Genomic DNA, 22,840 nt, shown 5'->3' with positions numbered 1-22,840 from the left:
TAGAGTCCAAAACAAGGGCAAAAGTGTTTGGAAAAGTAGATACATTGGGGACGTATCAACTCCCCCAAGCTTAAACCTTTTCTTGTCCTCAAGCAATTCAGTTGACAAACTGACAGTGATAAAGAAAAACTTTTACAAACTCGGTTTGCTCTTGTTGTTGTAAATATGTAAAGCCATCATTCAAATTTTTAGCAAAGATTATGAACTAACCATATTCACAATAACATTTAGGTCTCATGTTTACTCATATCAATGACATAATCAACTAGCGAGCAATAATAATAAATCTTGGATGACAACACTTTCTCAAAACAATCATAATATGATATAACAAGATGGTATCTCGCTAGCCCTTTCTGAGACTGCAAAACAAAAATGCAGAGCACCCCTGAAGATCAAGGGCTGACTGGAAATTGTAATTCATGGTAAAAGAGATCCAGTCAAGTCATACTCAATGTAAACTAACAATAATACATGCAAATGACAGCAGTGCTCTCCAACTAGTGCTTTTTAATAAGAGGATGATGACTCGACATAAAAGTAAATGGATAGGCCCTTCGCAGAGGGAAGCAGGGATTTGTAGAGGTGCCAGAGCTCGATTTTGAAATAGAGATGAATAATATTTTGAGCAGTATACTTTCATTGTCAACATAACAACCGAGAGATCTCGATATCTTCCATGCTACACACATTATAGGCGGTTCCCAAGAAGAATGGTAAAGTTTATACTCCCCACCACCAACAAGCATCAATCCATGGCTTGCCCGAAACAACGGGTGCCTCCAACTGACAACAATCCCGAGGGAGTTTTGTTTGCAATTATTTTGATTTGATTTGAGCATGGGACTGGGCATCCCGGTGACCAGCCATTTTCTCGTGAGTGAGGAGCGGAGTCCACTCCTTTGAGAATAACCCGCCTAGCATGGAAGATATATACAACCCTAGTTGATACATGAGCTATTCGAGCATACAAAATAGAATTTTTATTTGAAGGTTTAGAGTCTGGCACTTACAAATTTACTTGGAACGGCAGGTAGATACCGCATATAGGAAGGTATGATGGACTCATATGGAATAACTTTGGGGTTTATGGAATTGGATGCACAAGAAGTATTCCCGCTTAGTACAAGTGAAGGCTAGAAAGAGGCTGGGAAGCGACCAGCTAGAGAGCGACAATAGCCATGAACATGCATTAAAATTAATCAACACTGAATGCAAGCATGAGTAGGATATAAATCACCATGAACATAAATATCGTGGAGGCTATGTTGATTTTGTTTCAACTACATGCATGAACATGTGCCAAGTGAAGCCACTCGAATCGTTCAAAGGAGGATACCACCCTATCATACCACATCACAACCATTTTAATAGCATGTTGGCACGCAAGGTAAACCATTATAAACTCCAAGCAAATTAAGCATGGCATGGGAAACTATAATTTCTAATTGTCATTATAAACATGTTTCATTCATAATAGGCTGAATCAGGAACGATGAACTAATCATATTTACAAAAACAAGAGAGGTCGAGTTTGTACCAGCTTCTCTCATCTCAATCAGTCCATCATATATCGTCATTATTGCCTTTCACTTGCACAACCGAACCGTGTGGATAATAATACTAGTGCACGTGCATTGGACTAAGTTGGAATCTGCAAGCATTCAATTCAAGGGAGAAGACAAGGTAATATGGGCTCTTTGTTAGATAAACAATAATGCATATGAGAGCCACTCAAAATTTTCATCGTGCTCTTCTCCTCTCGACCCCCAAAGAAAAGAAACAAAACTATTTACACGGGAAAGCTCCCAACAAGCAAAAAGAAGAAAAATAAATCTTTTGGGTTTTCTTTTTAATTACTACTACTACATGCATGGAAATTAAACTAGCTAAAAGCTACAACTAATTTTTTTTCTTAAGGGTTTTCAAACACACTAGAAGAATGCTAGAAAAAGAAATTAAACTAGCATGGATGATACAATGAAAAACTATGAGCACCGACAACTGGCATGGGTGGGTGAACATGAATGTAATGTCAGTGAGAAATACATACTCCCCCAAGCTTTGGCTTTTGGCCTAAGTTGGTCTATGCCCATGGATCGAAATGACCCCCTCCAGTGTACTGAGGAGGGTCCTCGGGGTGCCACTGGTTAGCGATCTCCTCCAGATCCCACTGATAAATAGACTGGCGGTGAGGATCAGATAGTGGCTGTGGCTCTGGAGCTGATATCAGGCTCTGGTATGCCTGAACGGCCTCCAGCAAAACAAGGTACGTGCCTGAAAATATGTTGAACAAGGACGGAGCAGGCAAGATAATAGTCTCAAAGTAATTCTTATCAAATATCAACCTATAGTAAAGCATCTTCTTCTTATTCTTAACAATAAATCATGTGCTACCATACTCTTATAATCTAGAAAAATATGAGGCAGCAACCTTTCCTCTTTCTCATAATTCCTAATAGGTATGTTAAAGTGTGCAGCAAGGCGCGAGGCGAAGATGCCTCCTAAGATGGGACCCTTTGTACGGTTCAGATTTAACCGTTTAGCAACAATAGCACCTAAACTAAAAGTAGTATCACGAAACAAAGCATGGCGCAAAATAACAATATCCAGGGCACTAAGATTTCCACAGTTCCCGCGACAAATTAAGAATCTACTAGCAAATATTGTGAAGTAACGTAGAACAGGAAAATGTATGCTAGTAATTCTTGCATCGGAAACCTTCCTAGTTTCCCCTACAACAATCATATCAATGAATCCTTCCACATCATTACGATGTGGTTCCTCTATGCTGCCCTCAAAGGGTATCCTACAAACCCGGCAAAAATCATAAAGTGACATCTCCTTATGCTCATCATATAAATAAAATTCCATCAAAGGTGGCGATCTCCTAGCATGGAAATGAAAATTTTGCACAAAAATATTGGTGAGTAGGAGATACTGTTCACGCTGGTCGTGGAGGAAGTCGATGAGGCCTGCATTCTCAGCCAAATAATAAAAATCTTCATAAATCCCGGCTTCTCTCAAGAACTCATCACAAGGCCATTCACACGGCCGAACCTCCGCAGTACGAGGTAGATTATATTTGGGCTTCTTATTCTCTTCACTTTGCTTATCCTTCGAGCTTCGACTCGATGAGCCCCTAAAAAATCTCTTCATCTTTTTCTGAAAATTTCTGAAATTTTTAGTAACTTAAAATAAAAGTGAACCAAACTCAACAAGATTGATAGCAACTACTCCTACAAGTGCCTAGAGGCCATATCATGCATTAAGACTACTTTTGACCACATAAATTTGACATGCAAGCTCAAGAACAGGGTCACCTAAGCAGCAAAAATTTGCAATAAATAAAGCACTAGAACAAAAACTAATTGGACCATTGGAGGAGTCACATACCAAAGAACAATCCCCCAAAGCAGTTTTATGAATGGAGCTTTGAGCAAGGAGATCGAAAATGGAAGCAAGATGAGCTAGAACACGGGTTTGAGCTGGTGGACGATTTTTTCTGGAGGAAGAAGAAGTGTGTGGGTGCAAGAATAAGTGTAGGGGACCCACGTCGGGTCCACAAGGCAGGGGGCGCACGCTCCACTCTCGTGGGCACCTGGTGAGGCCCCTTGGTGTGTTCTCAGTGCCAATAATTCTTAAATATTCTAGAAAAAATCATATTTCATTTTCGGGACATTTGGAGAACTTTTATTTTCGGGGTATTTTTTATTGCAAGGATAATTCAGAAAACAGTCAGAAAATACTATTTTACTTTATTTAAACTAAATAACAGAAAGTAAAAAGAGGGTACAGAAAGTTGTGATTTCTAACTTCATCCATCTCATTCTCATCAAAAGAAATCCACTAACAAGGTTAATCAAGTCTTGTTAACAAACTCATTCGAATTGCATGAAACCGGAGAAATTTCGAATAACACTAGGTTACCTCAACTGGGATATGCACATCCCCAACAATAAGAATATCATATTTCTTCTTGACAGTAGTAAGCGGAAATTCAAAACCTCCAACATTGATTGTTGGAATTTTTCCAATAGAATTGATATTGCGGACTTGAGATTGTTTCCTCGGAAAGTGTACCATATGCTCATTACCATTAACATGAAAAGCGAGATTGCCTTTGTTGCAATCAATAACAGCCCCTGCAATATTCAAAAAGGGTCTACCAAGGATAATCGACATACTATCGTCCTCGGGAATATCAAGAATAACAAAGTCCGTTAAAATAGTAACGTTTGCAACCACAATAGGCACATCCTTACAAATATCGACAGGTATAGCAGTTTATTTATTGACCATTTGCAAATATAGTTCAGTAGGTGTCAACTTATTCAAATCAAGTCTACTATATAAAGAGAGAGAGAGAGAGGCATAACACTAACACCGGCTCCAAGATCACATAAAGCAGTTTTAACATAGTTTCTTTTAATGGAGCATGGTATAGTTGGTACTCCTGGTTCTCCTAGTTTCTTTGGTATTCCACCCTTAAAAGTATAATTAGCAAGCATCATGGAAATTTCAGCTTCCGGTATCTTTCTTTTATTAGTAACGATATCCTTCATGTAATTAGCATAAGGATTCATTTTAAGCATATCAGTCAAATGCATACGCAAAAAGATAGGTCTAATCATTTCTACAAAGCGCTCAAAATCCTCATCATCCTTTTTCTTGGATGGTTTAGGATGAAAAGGCATGGGTTTCTGAACCCGTGGTTCTCTTTCTTTACCATGCTTCCTAGTAACAAAGTCTCTCTTATCATAACATTGATTCTTTGATTGTGGGTTATCAAGATCAACAGCAGGTTCCATCTCTACATCATTCCACGGTACGCCTCGGGCCTCCTTTTATATGTCAAAGGGGTCGCCATAGTGGCACACAAGAGGTGGAAAGTATCTATAGTGTACAAGTTTATCGCCTGGCACCGTATGACTAACACATTTAATGTGCTGCCAACGTGCCCTCTTGCTTTATCGGGGATGGCAACGAAGCTCGTCCCATCCGTCGCCTCCTGGCCTTGCTTCAATGTGCCTCCAAGCTGACGAGGCATGTAGCGCGCATGCTGGATGGTTGCTGAGCTAGTGCGGTGACAGGGTCTTCATGAAGATCTGCATGCCACCACGCAGGTGCTTGACTAGTGGGCCTAGAAGCTGCATGCATCCACATAGGCGCTTGCCTAGTTGGCGGGCTGGTTGCTCTGTCGGAATGGCCGCAGGGTAGCGAGACGTTGGTGGGTGCGGGCCTAGCCGTGGCCCCGCAGATGCCCCCAGCAAGGGTCTTGCCGGGGCCTCATGGCCGTCCCCGGCAAGGATCTTGCCGGAGGTCTTCCTCCATCCCCGGTAAGGATCTTGCCGGGGGTCATCATCTTCTGGTTCTTATCTAGGCTCACAGGCCCTTGGTCTTCACAAAGACTGCATGCCACCACACGGGCGCCCCCGAGTCATGGTCTTGACATTATCGATGGTGTCAGAGCTCTTAGGCTCAAGGGTGGTGGCCTCGCTGGTGTGTGGTGAATTGCCCCGGCAAGGCTCTTGCCGGGGCTATGTAGGCCGCCCCGGCAAGGGTGTTCCCGGGGAAGATCCATCTTGCCCCTTTGCTCTTCATGCCTCTGATTTGAGTGTTGCCGCGATAGCCTTGTATCTTTCCTTCCTCTGCCGCAACAAGCATGGCCGCAGATGTGGCTACGACTGCCTGTGCACAAGTAAAGGGGTACAGAAAGGCCCCTACTTTTGTACACCGACACTTGGAAAGTGTTGGTATGGAAGGCACCCATGGATACGGCTAGCCATGGATTGTGAAAGAATGGTGGAAAGGAAATAAAATTTACTTTTTGTTTGGGAACCGCACAAGTAAAGGGGTACAGAAAGGCCCCTACTTTTGTACACCGACACTTGGAAAGTGTTGGTATGGAAGGCACCCGTGGATACGGCTAGCCATGGATTGTGAAAGAATGGTGGAAAGGAAATAAACTTTACTTTTTGTTTGGGAACTGCCTATAATTTTTCTAGCATGGAAGATATTGGAAATTCTCGATCGTTTTCATTGATAGGAAAAGCATGCCTCTCAAAACAATTTTATCTCTCAATTTAAGCTATGAGTTCTAGCACCTCTACAAATCTCCGCTTCCCTCTGCGAAGGGCCTGTCTATTTACTTTTATGCAATTTTTAGTTTTATTGAGTCTCCATGTTCTGTTATAAAGCACCAACTATCGAACACTAGTGCCATACTTGTGTATTGGATGTAGTTAATATTTTAGTGTGCTTCATGAATGGATAATTGATTGAACATAATGGGCTAGGGATAACTTTCTTTAGCGTTGATATTTTGAAAGACATAGTTTCTTGTTGACATGCTTAAGTATTGATGTCTTCATGTAAAATTATAGAGTATTGCTTTGAATCATTCAAGTCCAAATGTCCATGCTACAAAGAAAAGAATATATGATGAATATGTTAGGTAGCATCCCACGTCAAAAATTCTGTTTTTATCATTTACTTGCTTGAGGACGAGCAAGAATTAAGCTTGGGGATGCTTGATACGTCTCCAACATATCTATAATTTTTGATTGTTCCATGCTATTATATTACCAATCTTGGATGTTTTATATACATTTACAAGCAACTTTATATCATTTTTTGGACTAACCTACTAACTTAGTGCCTAGTGCCAGTTGTTGTTTTTTCTTGTTTTTGTTCTTTGCAAAATATTAGTACCAAATAAAGTCCAAATGCCACAAAACTTTTTGAAGATTTTTTTCACGTTATAAGAACCCTTGAAGCTTCTGGAGGCCACGAGAAGATGGAAGAGTGCCCCACTAGGCACCAGGGCGCCCTAGGGGCCTCTGTGCACCCTGGTGGGTAGTGGGGCCCACAACCCTCCATTTGACCTACCTCCGCCTCTATGAGTACTCTAAAATCGAAAAACCCTCAGGGGAGTCCACGAATTTTTTTTCCACTGATGCAAGTTCCAGAACAATGAGATCCAATCTAGAGGCCTTTTTCGGCACTTTGTCAGAGGGAGAAACAATCACGAAGTGGTTCTTCATCATCCTTGCTACCCCTCCGATGATGCATGAGTAGTTTACCGCAGACCTATGGGTTTGTAGTTAGCAGCTAGATGTCTTCTTCTCTCTTTTTGATCTTAAATACAATGTTCTCCTCGGTGTTCTTGGAGATCTATTTGATGTAATGACTTCTTGCGGTGTGTTTGTTGGGATCCGATGAATTGTGAGTTTATGATCAGATCTATCCATGAATATTATTTGGATTTTCTCTGAACTATTTTATGCATTATTATTATAGCTTCGTATTTCTTATCTGATTTATTGGTTTGGTTTGGCCAACGAGATTGATTTATCTTGCCATGGGAAGAGGTGCTTTGAATGGGTTCGATCTTGCGGTGCTCAATCCCAGTGACAGAAAGGGACATGACACGTATGTATCATTGCTATTAAGGGTAAAAATATGCGGTTTATTCATATGAGAGTTTATCTTGTCTACATCATGTCTTCTTGCTTAAAGCATTACTCCATTTCTCCATGAACTTAGTACACTAGATGCATGATGGTTAGCGATCCATGTGTGGAGTAGTAGTAGTAGTAGTAGTAGTAGTAGTAGTAGTAGTAGCAGATGCAGGCAAGAGTCGGTCTACATCTTGGACATGATGCCTATATACATGATCATTGCCATGGATATCGTCATAATTATTCGCTTTTCAATCAATTGCCCAACAGTAATTTATTTACCCACCGTATGCTATTTTCTCAAGAGATGCCTCTACTGAAAGTTATGGCCCCCGATCTATTTTCTATCATATATTATGCCTCTAGTGAAAGTTATGGCCCCCGATCTATTTACCCACCGTTGGAAGCAGCTTGATTATGACGACTCAACATCTCGTCAAGGAAAAGTAAGAACCCTCATGTGCGTTGGTAGAGCATGAGTAGAATAGTGTCTCCAATTTTCCAACGTGGATGTATTGCCACGACAAGTGAGAACTTATTAATTTGAATGGTTCCATTTCTGCGGGAAATGCAGTACCTTGCACTCACTTTGGCGTTATTAGAAGGCACAAGTGTAATTCGACCACGCCAGGAAATCGATTCATGAATGAACAGCCACAACGGGCAATTTCTGTTGCTATGTAGAATAAAAACTAATTGTAACATATTGTTGAAGCTATATACAGTTTATGAACATCAACATAAAAATAAGACTTTGTACCAGCGTTTTGTGCACACAATTGGTTTTGTTAAATGTGTGCACCGGTGGTAGAATTAATCCCATCGCAAATCCAGCATTCATACGTTGTGCTATCTCTGTTAGATTATCAACAAATATTATGACATGATCCAAATTTTTCAGTGAAATTTGGTACACCGAGTAACATACAGATCGTTAGCTATGCATCCAACATATCCTGCTTCAAAGGTGGAAAGGGATTCTTTATTCAAAACATGGGAGAAGAACAGTGGGCATAAATTGGTAATTAGAATTTGTTACTGCCTAGGAACAGTGTCAAAAAATGAAATCACAATTGGTTGCTTAAATACTGATCAGTTAGTTAGAACAAATACCCCGATTTTGCTAAGTAATATGCCAACATGGAGAAAGTTGAAAGAACACTAACCTTGATCAGGCTGTGATCAGCTGATGACGTTGGGGAAGTAATATGCCAACATGTTAATTAGGCCAGGTTGTGGTGCCCGCAGTAGAATTTTATTGCCAGCTTTTAGTTCATAAAACTTAGAAAATTTTCTCCAAAGGTCCTCATTAAAATAGGAGTGACCATCTTTATCAAGTTTTACCCAACTGTCATTGTAATTCCATGTTGAATTGTCAATATGACATCCATGGGGTCAGCAACAAAGTAAAGGCCAAGATTTAATTCTACATGTGTTCTTGCAAAGCAAGGGATGTACCGATTGAAATGAAAATTAAGATCGTTACATATATTGAAATAATAGAGCAATATGCAAATATGGGAGTAATTGAGAGAACAGAACAATATATAGCTGAAAGCAAAGTACAAAAATACACAATTAAAAATATAATATAACAAAGATTTCATGCAAATATGAGGGTAACTGAATGAACAATACATCATTAATTTTCCTAATTTAAAAAAAAAATTGTCTTCGACGTCTAGGCTGCATGTGGCACCATACCTAATTAAACCTACCGAGGGCTCCCAGAAGTCATCTGGTATGGTGATATAGAACTTCATTTCCGTCTGGCCGCGACCACATTGGCTTGATTTATACTCGCATTGTGGACACTTCAATGAAAACCCTCGAATCAGCTAGAAGAAAAATGAATCCATGGCGACTTCCACTGGTTGATTAACAAGGACAGATGGACTACGATAAGATATGAGCGAATATTCACTAAACTAATTACATTCTCCATGAGAAAAATCCCCATCCCAATCCCGTAGAAAACCCCAATCGACTAGAGTCTAGAAATTCAGTGCAGATAGGCGGCGTCAAGCAGTAGGGGGAAAATCCCGTGACTTTGGGGCGCGACTGCCGCCCATTGATGACAGCCGTCGAGCTTAGGGTGGTCACCGCGATAGAAGTTGACGAGGTGCATACTTGTGGAGAAGTGCGTGGAAATTTTGTCGGGACTAAATGGGGAGGGTTGAGTGTTTTCTTGCTCCTTTTTGATCTGTGGGTGAACACACACGGTTCATAGAGGCGACGGAGATGAACCGTGGGCAGCAATAAATCATCGAGATTGAAGGGGAATCCAAATTTCCTTCCTCGTTTATCCTTCAGTTTTTCTACAATCAACATACCCCCTCCAATTCACCATGTTCAAATTTGACTTATTTCTGGGCTCATTTACTATATTTACTCCATTATGTGCATTTTCTAGGCATTAATGCACATAATTCAAATTCAAACAATTGGTGCATAAAAAAGTGCACAAAAACAGTCTGGAAAACCATGCTCGTGGTATTTAGTAAATTCTCATGCCTTTTACAAGGAATGTCCATATATTTCAAGGATATGTGTGGTAAGAGTCAACCACAAACCTGCCGTTTGTTGGTATTTCAACTATAGAAAAATGAAATACATGCTTGGAAAACATGACGCCTGGCATGGTGCCATGGTATGGCCTTACCATGCCCCGGTAAAAAATTGAGAATGTTTGGCTTATGTCGTTATGCAAGCTCTTCATAAATCGAACCATCACCGAGGAAGTTTTGTGGTTTCCAGAGGGAACTCACTAAGACTGAAGGGGAATCCAAAGTTCCTTCATCCTTGAGTTTTTGTCTATGATGAACATAGACCCTACAGATGACTGTGTTCAAATTTGGCACTTTTCCGGGCTCATTTACCATATCTAGGCGATTATGTGCAATTTCTAGGCATTAATGCACATGATTAAAATTCAAACAATCGGTGCATGAAAAAGTGCAAAAAACGGTCTGGAAAACCATACTCATGGTATTTAGTAAATTATCACGCCTTTTAAAAGGAATGGGCAGAGATTTCAACGATATGTGTGGCAAGAGTCAACCACAAACGTGTCGTTTATTGGTTTTTCAACTACAAAAAAATGAAAGACATGCATGAAAAATATGAGGCCCGACATGGTGCCATGGTATGGCCTCAGCATGCCCTGGTAAAAAATTGAGAAGGTTTGGCTTATGTCATCATGCATGCTCTTCATAAATCAAACCGTCACCGAGGAAGTTTCGTGGTTTCGAGAGGGAAATTACCAAGATTGAAGGGGAATCCAAATTTCCTTCGACCTTTGTCCTTGAGTTTTTTATAAGATGAACATACATCCTGCAATCACCGTGTTCAAATTTGGCACTTTTCTGGGCCCATTTACCATATTTAGGCGATTATGTGCATTTTCTAGACATATAGCGCAGATAAATCAAATCCAGCTATAGCTGCATGGTTGTGACGAGAGGGACATGGATTGCCGTTCGGTCGCGGTACATCCTATGGTGCACACGTGCAATCTGCGTGGCTGAGGTTCCAGCCAATCAGAACACAACACATAATATGATGAGCGCACATGGTTTCTAGAGGCGACGGAGATGAACTGTGTGCGATAATCAATGGCCAAGATTGTAGGAAAAGCCAAATTTCCTTTGTCATTTGTCCTTGAGCTCTAAAAAACCACTACACTGTATGGTTGTTCGACTACTTTGCGCCAGAGCTCTCTCCAAGTGTCTTCCATACCATCGCGCCGCCACTAACTGGTAAGGAAGCGATGGCATCCTGCTGCACCGAGTTCCTCGTCGCCCACGACCACACACTAAATGGTGAGGAAGCGATGGCATCCCGCCGCGCTGAGTTCGTCGCCGCCCCGCGGCTGCACATCTACATGGGCGGACTTTGAAGCTGCCATGGCCGAATGGGCGGTGAAGCAAGAGGCGGCCAAAGCCGCACAGGAGCAGAAAAGGCAGAAAGTTGTCAAGAAAAGAGATTCTAGCCGCCTCAAGAAATAAGAGGCTGCACACCCTGCTAAGGAGAGCTCAACGGAGATCCAAGCACGATGGTTTGCCACCGACAAGGGTGGGAAGGAGAATGACAACGTCCGGCCAGCATGCCCCGATGCCTCCACCTACCAGGATCACGGCGGTAGCTACCACGACGCTGATGAGAGTTGTGCAGAGATCCAAGGATGGTGGGCTGCCACCGACAATGCAGGGAAGGAGAACGATTACGCCTGGCCAGCATGTGACATAGTGACCAGTACTAGTTGCTTAAATAGCCCCGGTAGTGGATGATATCAAGTTTCTCTTCTGTTTCATATGGTCAATTCTAGCTGTGTGCGTGAGGTAGATTTATACTTGATTGCATTTCATAAATCGATGATTGTTCATTGAGTGTCACCTTTGCTTCGTTCATCTAGATTGAATAACCCTACTACAATGAAAGAGATTTTTAAATTTGCAGGTATGGCTGTAGATGCTCGTAGATGTAAGAATTATTAGAAGGTCACGAAACACACGGTTTCTATGGCGTACCGTGTGCGTATTTTTGCATTAATGATCCATGATATGTCTCCAATGTATCTATAATTTTTTATAGTTCCACGCTGTTATATTATCATTCTTGGATGTTTTACAATCATTTTATAGCAACTTTATATCATTTTTTGGGACTAACCTATTGACATAGTGCCCAGTGCCAGTTGTTGTATTTTGCTTGTTTTTTACTTTGCAGAATATCAGTACCAAACGGAGTCCAAATGCAGCGAAACTTTTTGGAGATTTTTTTTGGACTAGAAGACATCCAGTGGGCCAAAGAAGTACCAGAGAGGAGCCCCTAGGGGGGAACAACCCACTAGGGCGCCCCTAGAGGAAAAGGCGCGCCCAGATGGGTTGTGCCCGCCGCGGTGGCCTCCTGCACTGCCTCTTCGCCCTACAAATACCCAAATATTCCAGAAACCATAGGGAAGTCGATGAAACACAATTCCAGCCGCCGCAAGTTCCAGAACCATGAGATCCAATCTAAACACCATCACGGCGGGGTTCATCATCCTCATTGGTGCCTCTCCGATGATGCGTGAGTAGTTCACGATAGACTTATGGGTCCGTAGGCCATAGCTAGATGGCTTCCTCTCTCTCGTTTGATTCTCAATATAGTGGTCTCTTGGAGATCTATTTGATGTAACTCTTTTTGCGGTGTGTTCATTGGGATCCGATGAACTTCGAGTTTATGATCAAATTTATATCCATGAATATTATTTGAATCTTCTTTTGATCTCTTATATGAGCATGATTATTTATAGCCTCATATTTCTTCTTTGAATATTTGGTTTAGTTAGGCGAACTAGATCAATTTTTCTTGCCATGGGAAGAGGTGATTAGCGATGGGTTCGACCTTGCGGTGTTCTTTCCCAATGACAGAAGGGGCAGCAAGTCACGCATGTATCGTTGCTATTAAGGATAACAAGATGGGGTCTATTCCTGCATGAATATATCTTGTCAACATCATGTCATCGTTCTTATTGCATTACCCCGTTTCTCTATGAAATAAATACACTAGATGCATGCTGGATAGCGGTCGATGTGTGGAGTAATAGTAGTAGATGCAGGCAGGAGTCGGTCTACTAATATAGGACGTGATGCCTATATATTGATCATTGGCTTGGATATCGTCATAACTATTCAGTTTTCTATCAATTGCCCAAAAGTAATTTGTTTACCCATTGTGTGCTATTTCTTGAGAGAAGCCACTAGTGAAATCTACGGCCCCCGGATCTATTCATTATCATATTTGCTTTCCGATATATTATTTGCCTTCGAGATCTATTTTTACTTGCTTTTTTTTCAGATCTATTATTCTAAAAACCCAAAAATACTTTGATTCACTTTTTAGTTGCATCTTTTATTTCGCATTTTATCGATATCTATTTATTCAGCCCACCACAATTTTTATCCCGTCAACTTGACAATTTCTGGCACCATTACCAGAAGAGGGATTGACAACCCCTCATACGCGCCGGGTTGTAAGTATTTGTTCTTTGTGTGCGGGTACCGTTTACATAGTGTTGCTTGGTTCTGCTACTGGATTGATACCTTGGTTTCATAACTGAGGGAAATACCTACCGTAACTGTATTGCATCATCCCTTCCTCTTTGGCAAAATACTGACGCAGTTTCAAGCGTCATCAAAAGGAATTTATGTCACCGTTGCCGGGGATACATCATCAACATCCATCAGGTTCCTAATCAAAAATATCATCGCCTTGCAATTTACATTACTTGCCATTTGCCTCTAGCTTTCATCTCTCCCACTTCACAAAAAATTTCCATTTTATTCGCCCTCTTTTTCGTTCACGTTTTTCTCGTCAGATCTGTTTTTGTTTGCAATCTTGCTTGCGTAGTCATGATATGTTAGGAAAATACCAAGTTGTGTGATTTTTCCAATACCAATAATAATGACTTCATTAGCACTCTGATCGCTCCTCCCGTTACTAGTGCGGAATCTTGTGATATTAATGTCGCTTTGTTGAATCTTGTTATGGAAGACCAATTTTCCGATACTCCTAATGAGGATGTCGCGTCCCATCTAAACACATTCATAGAATTGTGTGATATGCAAAATAAAAAAGATGTGGAAAATGATATTGTGAAGTTAAAATTATTTCCTTTCTCTTTGCGGGATCATGCAAAAATTTGGTTTTCTTCTTTGCCTCACAATAGTATTGATTCTTGGGATAAGTGCAAAGACGCTTTTATTACTAAGTATTTTCCTCCCACGAAAATTATTTCCCTTAGGACTCAAATCATGTATTATAAGCAACTTGAGCATGAACATGTTGCGCGATCTTGGAAAGAATGAAATTGATGCTAAGAAATTGTCCTACTCATGGTTTAAAAATTTGGGTGATTATGCAAAAAAAATGCGGGGTTGAATTTTGTTTCTATAAATATTTTAGATTCTGCCGCGGCTGGCACTCTTATGGAAATTACTTTGGGTGAAGCTACTAAATTACTTGATAATATTATGGCAAATTATTCACAATGGCATACTGAAAGAGCACCTACTAGTTAAAAGGTTAATTCGATTAATGAAATTAGTATGTTGATTGAAAATGTTTATGCTCTTATGAAAGTTCTTTCTAGTAAAAGTGATCCTATTGGTCTTAATTATGTGCCTTTGTCTACTTTGATTGAGAAAAATAGTGATCCCGTAGATGTAAATTTTGTCTCACGAAACAATTTTATTAATAATGCTTATAGAGGTAATTTTAATCCTAGGCCTTTACCTGGAAATTCGTCTAATAATTATGGTAATTCCTATGGTATTTTTTCTTACAATAATAATAGGAACACCTCTGATCTTGAGAATAATATTAAATAATTTATCAATGCCCAAAAATCTTTCAATACTAATGATAGAAGAAAAGTTGAATAAGATTAATGATATGTCTAGGAGTATTCTCAAGATTAAAAAATTTCCACCCAAGGTCGATATTAATGAATAAATTAAATATTTATATGCTTCTATGGACGAATGTAAGAAAAGAACCGCCATTCTTAGAGCTAAAAGAGAATTTTTAGAAAGAGCATTTTCTACCAATTGCTTTCATAAAAATGATGAAGATCTCAAAATGATTGGTGTTTCTTCTATTGATTCTTTGTTTAGTAAAATTAAAATTGATGATAAAGGGACTGAGGAAGTGTGAACGTTAGATAGAAGGCATCCCGATAATTCGGAGGGTGTAAATCATTTAGAGAAAATTGATAAAAGTGGATTCACAAAGGTCAAAACTTTAACAAGTGATGTGCCCACTCTTTTGGATTACAAAGACTTTAATTATGATAATTGCTCTTTGATGGAATGTATTTCTTTGTTGCAATCCATGATAAATCCACCCCATTCTTATGAACAAAATAAAAATTTTACTAAACATATCGTAGATGTCATGATGAAAGCTTTATAAGAAAAGTTGGAATTAGAGATTTCAATTCATAGAAAATTACATGATGAATGGGAACCTACTATAAAGGTCAAGATTAAAAATTATGAGTGTTTTGCTTTATGTGATTTGGGTGCTAGTGTTTCCACAATTCTGAAATCTTTATGTGATGTGCTTAGTCTTACCGATATTGAAGAATGTTCCCTTAATTTGCACTTGCGGGTTCTACTATTAAAAAGCCTATGGGAAGAATTAATGATGTTCTTACTCTTGCAAAGAGGAATTGTGTGCCCGTAGATTTTATTGTTCTTGATATTGGTTGCAATCCGTCTTGTCCTATTATAGTTGGTAGACCATTTTTACGCACTATAGGTGACGTGATTGATATGAAAGAAGGGAACATTAAATTTCAATTTCCACTAAGAAAGGGTATGGAACACTTCCCTAGAACAAGAATCAATCCACCATATGAATCAATCATGAGAGCATCCTATGGATTAAAAACTAAAGATGATAATACTTGAATCTTTGCATTATGCCTAGCTAGGGGCATAAAACGATAGCGCTTGTTGGGAGGCAACCCCATTAATAAATTTTATTTTTTGCCTTATTATTTCTCTTCTTGTGTGTTTTCACAATTATGCTATTTCTATGATTGTGCTTTTTATGTGTTAATTAGTGTTTGTGCCAAGTAAAGCCTTTGGGATCATGTTTGGCGATAGTTGATTTGATTTTGTCGAAAACAGAAACTTCTGCGCCCAGTAAAATAATTTTTGTAAATCATAGAAGCATGATAAAATTATGATTTTTTACACAAGATTTATATACAAATTTCCTAAGTTGTCCTAATTTTTCAGAATTGTTGGAGTTACAAAAGTATACGAAGTTTCCAGAGAACTACAAACTCTTCTGTATTTGACAGATTCTGCTTTCTTTGCGTTGTGTTCTTATTTTGATGAATCTATGGATTGTATCGGGGGTATAAGCCATGGTAAAGTTAGAATACAATAGATATAATGCAAAAATAAAATATGAATCAGTTTGCAACAGTACTTAGAGTGGTGATTTGCTTTGTTATACTAACGAATCTCATGAAGGTTTTGTTAAGTTTTGTGTGATTGAAGTTTTCAAGTTTTGGTTGAGATCATGATGGATGAAATAATAAGGAGTGAAAAGAGCCTAATCTTGCGGAAATACCTACTAGGTTACATAGTGTTGCTTTGTTCTCCTACTGGATTGATACCTTGGTTTCATAATTGAGGGAAATACCTACCATAGCTGTACTGCATCATCCCTTCCTCTTTGGGGAAATACCAACACAGTTTCAAGCGATAACAATCCATAATTCAGTTACCTATGCGCTGTTTTCTAATAACACAAGCACGACCGCCATTGACCGATTTAATCAACTACACGTGTAGAATTTTTCGGAAACGGGATCTGCCAAATTTCTCTTTTCACGCACACGAGTATTTTAACGCTTCGTCTGCGTTGTGTGTTTCCCCACGCAAGTTTCGTATTTCGCAGCGAAATTTTCATTAGGCGCGCGGTTTCAGAATTTATTCCTCCCACCACATTTCCGTGATATCTCCCCCTCCCCCCTCCCGGCAGCTCAAAGCACCTCCGTCGCAACCAGAGCTTCAACCACATCTACATTCTGCCCGAGCCTCGTCGATCCAGTTAGGTAACCCACTTATATTATCACAGCCTCAACCCGATTGCTTAAATGGCGCCTGCAAAACAACCTCATGCCTCCAAATCCCCATCGCCCTACTCCAGAGCATCACCGTGTAAGCCCAACCACATATCATGTGGAGGTCGAGCAGCTAATGGCGGCCGATGGCGTGATGGCCATTGTGCGTGTCGACCCGGAGGAACACCTCGCCTCCATCGTCACCGACTTGGGGCGGGCTCTGGCCCAGACAAAGTGCCCCGGCGACTACCCCTTTGGACTTACCAAGTATGAACTGACTAGTTCAATCTTACCAATACCGGTTGCAATGGCTGTATTTTGTATGGTTGTTGTATTAAGTGTGTTTTCGTAAACAGGCCTAACCCATCTTAGCTATTTTCCGTAACTTTTTATAGACAACTAGGTCACTCTCTGCTCTAGCAGCACTTGCCTTGCGATGTTTAACTCTATCATTTGCATTTTTATCACTAACAGTTTCAATGGCTAAACTAGGTTGTCTGTAGTTAAACGTGCCTTGTTTATTTCAGTATTGCATACTGTGTGATGCTCAAGTATGAAATATCCATCTCAATTTCACCAATATCAGCTACAAACTTACAATACATGACTTAGGATGATGTTAAGCCTGTTGTAATTAACAGCTGTATCCATTTTTTAATCTGTCACTTTGCTACCGTGCTACTCTCCGCAATGAAGATATCACTAGAGATGATGTCGTTTTATTTGCATTTGCTATTTTTGGTGGGTGCTAACCCTGTAATAGTTAGCATGCCTTTCCAAGTATTGTGCAGGGCCATAACGGGTGATGCTGTTGTTTGCCATCAAGGTTAGCTGCATCCCATGTCTTACAGAATTTTACGTCATTAGTGCAATTGTAGTTTAGCTTGTAACATTTACTTGCTTCTTGTAGGCAGACATGTCAGTGGCCCTGATCCATGCTTCGACCTGGAGGAACACCTCGCCTCCGTCGCCACCGACTTGGGGCGAGCTCTGGTCCCGATAAAATGCCCCAGCAACTATCCCTCAGGACTTATCAAGTATGAATTGACCAGTTCAATCTTACCAATACCAGTTGCAATGGCTATGTTTTGTATGGTTGATGTATTAAGCATGTTGTAGTAAACAACACTAACCTGTCTTAGCTATTTTCCCTACCTTTTTATAGTCAAATGGTCCATTCTCTGCTCTAGCAGCACTTGCCTTGCGATGTTTAACTCTATCAATAACATTTTTATCGGTACAAGTTTCAATGGCTAGACTTGGTTGTGTGTAGTTAAACATGCCTTGTTTCTTTCAGTACTGCACACTATGTGACGTTCAAATATGAACTGTCCAGCTCAATTTCACTATACCAGTTAGCAATTAACAATACATGACTTAGGATGTTGTTAAGCCTGTTGTAATTAATAGTTGTATCCATTTTTAATCTGTCCCTTTGCTACTGTGCTACCTCCGCAATGAAGATATCACTAGATATGTTGTCGTTTTATTTCCATTTGCTATTTTTGGTGGATGCTAACCCTATTGTGGTTAACATGCCTTTCCATGTACTTACACAGGGCCATAATGGGTGGTGTTGTTGTTTGCCGTCGAGGTTCGGTGCATCCCATGTCTTACAATATTTTACATCATTTGTGCAATTGCAGTTTAGCTTGTAACATTACTTGCTTCTTGTAGGTACACATGTCAGCGGCACTGATCCATGCTTCGACCCGGAGGAATACCTCGCCTTCTCTGCTGCCGACTTGGGGCGGGCTCTAGCCTATATGAAGTGCCCCAACAACTACCCCTTAAGACTTACCAACTATGAACTGACCTGTTCAATCTTACCAATACTAGTTACAATGGCTATGTTTTGTACGGTTGATGTATTAAGCATGTTGTAGTAAACACGGCTAACCCTTCTTAGATATTTTCCCTACCTTTTAATAGATAAATGGGCCATCTTTTGCTCTACCAACACTTGCCTTGCGAAGTTTAACTTTGTCAATTTCATTTGTATCAGTACCAGTTTCAATAGCTATACTAGGTTATCTGTAGTTAAACGTGCCTTGTTGATTTCAGTACTGCACACTATGTGATGTTCAAGTATGAACTGTCTAGCTCAATTTCACCAATACCAGCTACAAACTTACAATACTTGACTTAGGTTTTTGTTAAGCCTATTTCAGTAAATAGTCCTATCCATTTTAACCCATCCCTTTGCTACTGTTCTACTCTTTTGCAATGAAGATATCACTACAAATGGTGTTGTTTTATTACCATCTGCTATTTTGGTGGATGTTAACCCTGTTGTAGTTAACATTGCCTTTCCATGTACTTACGTAGGGCCAGAATGGGCTATGTTGTTGTTTGCCATCGAGGTTAGCGATACGTCTCCAACGTATCTATAATTTTTGATTGCTCCATGCTATATTATCTACTGTTTTGGACATTATTGGGCTTTATTATCCACTTTTATATTACTATTAACCGGAGGCCCAGCCCAGAATTGCTGTTTTTGCCTGTTTTAGGGTTTCGAAGAAAAGGAATATCAAATGGAGTCCAAACAGAATGAAACCTTCGGGAACGTGATTTTCTCAACGAATAAGACCAGGGAGACTTGGACCCTACGTCAAGAAAAGAAAGAGGAGGCCACGAGGTAGGGGGGCGCGCCGACCCCCACCAGGCGTGCCCTCCACCCTCGTGGGCTCCCTGTTGCTCCACCGACGTACTCCCTCCTCCTATATATACCTACGTACCCCCAAACGATCAGATACGGAGCCAAAACCCTAATTCCACCGCCGCAACTTTCTGTATCCACGAGATCCCATCTTGGGGCCTGTTCCGGAGCTCCGCTAGAGGGGGCTTCGATCACGGAGGGCTTCTACATCAACACCATAGCCCCTCTGATGAAGTGTGAGTAGTTTACCTCAGACCTACGGGTCCATAGTTAGTAGCTAGATGGCTTCTTTTCTCTTTTTGGATCTCAATACAATGTTCTCCCCCTCTCTTGTGGAGATCTATTCGATGTAATCTTATTTTTGCGGTGTGTTTGTTGAGATCGATGAATTGTGGGTTTATGATCAAGTCTATCTATGAACAATATTTGAATCTTCTCTGAATTCTTTTATTTATGATTGGTTATCTTTGCAAGTCTCTTCGAATAATCAGTTTGGTTTGGCCTACTAGATTGATCTTTCTTGCAATGGGAGAAGTGCTTAGCTTTGGGTTCAATCTTGCGGTGTCCTTTCCCAGTGATAGTAGGGGCAGCAAGGCACGTATTGTATTGTTGCCATCGGGGATAACAAGATGGGGTTTTCATCATATTGCATGAGTTTATCCCTCTACATCATGTCATCTTGCTTAAGGCGTTACTATGTTTTCATTAACTTAATACTCTAGATGCATGCTGGATAGCAATTGATGAGTGGAGTAATAGTAGTAGATGCAGGCAGGAATCGGTCTACTTGTCTGGGACGTGATGCCTATATAGATGATCATACCTAGATATTCTCATAACTATGCTCAATTTTGTCAATTGCTCAACAGTAATTTGTTCACCCATCGTAGAATACTTATGCTCTCGAGAGAAGCCACTAGTGAAACCTATGGCCCCTGGGTCTATCTTCATCATATTAATCTCCCAATACTTAGTTATTTCCTTTGCTTTTTTACTTTGCTTTTATTTTACTTTGCATCTTTATCACAAAAATACCAAAAATATTATCTTATCATATCTATCAGATCTCACTCTCGTAAGTGGCCGTGTAGGGATTGACAACCCCTTATCGCGTTGGTTGCGAGGATTTATTTGTTTTGTGCAGGTACGAGGGACTGGCGTGTAGCCTCCTACTGGATTGATACCTTGTTTCTCAAAAACTGAGGGAAATACTTACGCTACTTTGCTGCATCATCCCTTCCTCTTCGAGAAAAACCAACACAGTGCTCAAGAGGTAGCAAGAAGGATTTCTGGCGCCGTTGCCGGGGAGGTCTACACAAATGTCAATATACCAAGTACCCATCACATACCCTTATCTCCCGCATTACATTATTTTCCATTTGCCTCTCATTTTCCTCTCCTCCACTTCACCCTTGCTGTTTTATTCGCCCTCTCTCTCTATCCTCCTTATCCTTGCCGTTTGCCTCTTTTTGCCTGCTTTTGTTTGCTTGTGCGTTAGTTCGTTTGCTTGTCTTTATGGCTAGTCCCTTACCTTCTACCTCTATGTCTGAAATTGGGGAAATTATTGTCGATATGGACAATAATAATATCATGAAAAATTCTGATGCTCCGGCTAAAGAACCACCCATCTTACATACAAAAAAAATCCGTGTTGGTAGTGGTAATATTATTGGAAAAGGAGTTATTCAAGATTTCTTTACTTGTGCCGGTGCTTTACCTTCTATGGGTAGTTCCATCCTTCATAGAACTAGTAGTCTTGCGGACGCTATTGCCATGCTTGTAGTTGAACTTGAAAGAAAATTCATGCACATGCACCCTTGCATACAAAGGATTTTCCTAGAATTTTCTAATATTGAGCATTCTTCTGTTAAGCATGCCGCTACTATATTTTTTGCTCATGAGTTTAGATTCATAATAAAAGAGGCCAAACAAATCTTTGCGCATTATAGGGTGGACGCTTGTTGTCCTCCCATAGAGGTCATCCTCTTTGATCAAGAAGAAATAATGCGTTTTCAATCTCTAGACTATGTTGCTTTCGATGAAAATCTTAGAAAAATGGTTCCTACCAATGTTTTAATTGATAGAATTTCTGAAATTAATGATGATTTGGCTATTTGAAATAATGAACTAGGATATTCTCTTGAATATAGGCTCACAAAGTTCTGTCAAAAGAATGCTTACAATGATGAATTGGTTGTGCAATACGAAGGACCAAAGGAGGAACCTATACCTCCTAAGGTTGATCTTGGGGACTTTTGCCCCATTAAATTTAGCCCTTTTGATTACTTTTGCTTTCCTCAAAGAAAACTTGCTTCCGAATGTAGAGAATATGAAATGAGTTTTAGTGATCTATCTTATTAAGATGGCAATACCTAGATCTATCCTTGCCTGTTATGCCTAGCTAGGGGCGTTAAACGATAGCGCTTGTTGGTTGGCAACCCAATTTTATTTTTATTCCTTGATTTTTGCTCCTGTTTAGTAATAAATAATTTATCTAGCCTCTGTTTTGGTTGTGTTTTTTGTGTTTAATTAGTGTTTGTGCCAAGTAGAACCGTTGGGAAGACTTGGGGAAAGTCTTGTTAAACTTGCTGTAAAAAACAGAAACTTTAGCGCTCACGAGAACTGCTGCCATTTTTATTTGGAAAGTGATATTTAGTTAATTATTTGTTCAGATGATTAATAGATAAATTACTCACGTCCAGAAATTTAGTTTAGAATTTTTGGTGTTCGGGATCTTGTGCTAGCCACAGATTACTACAGACTGTTCTGTTTTTGACAGATTCTGTTTTTCGTGTGTTGTTTGCTTATTTTGATGAATCTATGGCTAGTAAAATAGTTTATAAACCATAGAAAGGTTGGAATAAAGTAGGTTTAACACAAATATAAATAAAGAATGAGTTCATTACAGTACTTTGAAGTGTTCTTTTGTTTTCTTTTGCTAACGGAGCTCACGATATTTTCTACTTTGAATTTTGTGTGGTGAAGTTATCAAGTTTTGGGTAAAGGTTTGATGGATTATGGAACAAGGAGTGGCAAGAGCCTAAGCTTGGGGATGCTTGGAACCCCCAAGATAATCTAAGAACACCTAAA

The sequence above is a fragment of the Triticum urartu genome, chromosome 4 (genome assembly GCF_003073215.2).
Source record: "Triticum urartu cultivar G1812 chromosome 4, Tu2.1, whole genome shotgun sequence".
Classification (NCBI taxonomy): Eukaryota; Viridiplantae; Streptophyta; class Magnoliopsida; order Poales; family Poaceae; genus Triticum; species Triticum urartu.
The sequence above is the reverse complement of the archived record's forward strand: the minus strand, read 5'-3'. Positions refer to the sequence as shown.